Source organism: Salvelinus sp. IW2-2015, linkage group LG4q.1:29, assembly GCF_002910315.2.
Source record: "Salvelinus sp. IW2-2015 linkage group LG4q.1:29, ASM291031v2, whole genome shotgun sequence".
Lineage (NCBI taxonomy): Eukaryota > Metazoa > Chordata > Actinopteri > Salmoniformes > Salmonidae > Salvelinus > Salvelinus sp. IW2-2015.
The window spans coordinates 88,757,568-88,759,692 of record NC_036842.1 but is presented as its reverse complement, the minus strand read 5'-3'; the positions used below and the strand labels follow the sequence as shown (position 1 = coordinate 88,759,692).

The 2,125-nt window shown below is 42.0% G+C and overlaps 1 protein-coding gene across 1 annotated transcript in view; it reads right to left on the bottom strand.

Moving 5' to 3' along the window:
• The window catches only part of ric8a (RIC8 guanine nucleotide exchange factor A), a 25,596-nt gene that overhangs the window by 7,800 nt on the left and 15,671 nt on the right, over positions 1-2,125 (bottom strand). The window lies entirely within an intron of this gene.

Here is a 2,125-nt window from a genome sequence, read left to right as displayed (position 1 = left end):
TAATTTTCCACATTTCAACGTCCCTTGTCACAACCAATTTCTCCACATGTTCAACAGTCCATTTTTCCACATGTCAACAGTCCAGTTCCACATGTCAGACATCTCCATTTCCACATGTCTACAGTCAATTTCACACATGTCAACGAGGTCCATTTCCACAGGTGTATACAGTCCATTCCACATGTCTACAGTTCATTCCACATGCTCTTACAGTTCCCATTTCCACCATGTCAACAGTCCATCCATTCCAACATGTTCATTCACAGTCACAGTCCATTTCCACCATTTCTACAAGTCCATTCCACATGTCAACAGTCCATTTCCCACATGTCAACAGACCATTTCCAACATGTCTACAGTCCATTTCCACATTCAACAGTCCTTTCCACATTTTCCACATGTCCAAACAGTCCATTTCCACATTCAACAGTCCATTTCAACATGTCTACAGTCCATTTCCAACATGTCTACAGTCCATTTTCCACATGTCTACAGTCCATTTCGACATTGCTCAACAGTCCATTTCCACATTCAACAGTCCATTTCCACATGTCAACAGTCCCATTCCACATGTCTACAGTCCATTTCCACCATGTCAACAGTCCATTTCCACATGTCAACCAGTCCATTTCCACATGTCTACAGTCCATTTCCACATGTCTACAGTCCATTTCCACATGTCAAACAGTCCATTTCCACATGTCAACAGTCCATTTCCCACATGTCAATAGTCATTTCCACATGTCTAGCAGTCCATTTCCACATGTCAAACAACAGTCCATTTCCACATGTCAACAGTCCATTTCCACATGTCAACAGTCCATTTCCACATGTCAACAGTCCATTTCAACATGTCTACAGTCCATTTCCACATGTCAACAGTCCCTTTCCACATTTCCACATGTCAACAGTCCATTTCCACATGTCAACAGTCTATTTCCACATGTCTACAGTCCATTTCCACATGTCTACAGTCCATTTCCACATGTCTACAGTCCATTTCCACATGTCTACAGTCCATTTCCACATGTCAACAGTCCATTTCCACAAGTCAACAGTCCATTTCCACATGTCAACAGTCCATTTCCACATGTCAGTATCATTTGGTGGAATTTGGAATTCTGTTAGATCATGTTGAACCATGCGTACTGGTAGGACATGTGGAAAATGGACTGTTGACCCAGTGGAAATGGACTGTTGATCATGTGGAAATGGACTGTTGACATGTGGAAATGGACTGTACGACCATTGTGGAAATGGACTGTGAACATGTGGAAAGGCTGTAGACATGTGGAAATGCTGTTTGACATGTGGAAATGGACTGTTGACATGTGGAAATGGGAAGACTGTTGAACATGTGGAAATGGACTGTAAGACATGTGGAAATTGGACTGTTGACATGTGGAAATGGACTGTTGACATGTGGAAATGGACTGTTGACATGTGGAAATGGACTGTAGAACAGGTATGTGGAGAATGTGGAAAGGGACTGGTTGAACGACCTGTGGAAATGGACTGAGTGACATGTGGAAATGTGGAAATGGACTGTAAGACATATGGAAATGGACTGTAGACATGTGAAATGTGAAATGGACTTGTATGACAGTGGAAATGGACTGTAGAACATGTGGAAAATGTGGAAATGGATCTGTTGACATGTGGGAAATGGACTGTAACATGTTGGAAATGTGAATAATGGACTGTTGCCATGTGGAAATGGGAATAGGGCTGTTAGAACATGTGGAATGGACTGTAACCATGTGAAATGGACTGTTGACATAGATGTGAAATGGACTGATGATTTGTGGAAATTGGACTGTTGACATGTGGAAATGGACTGTAGACATGTGGAAATGGAGCTGTTGACATGTGAATGGACTGTTGACATGTGGAAATGACTGTGTACATGTGGAAATGGACTGTTAGACATGTGGAAAAGACCTGTAGACATGTGGAAAATTGACTGTAGACATGAATGAGTGACAGCAAAGACTGTGATGTGGAAATGAGCGAGATGTTTGACATGTGGATGAGAAATGTTGGAAAGGACTGTTTGAACATGTGGAAATGGACTGTAGAAATTGTTGGAAATGGACTGTTGACATGTGGAAATGGAGCTGTGAAC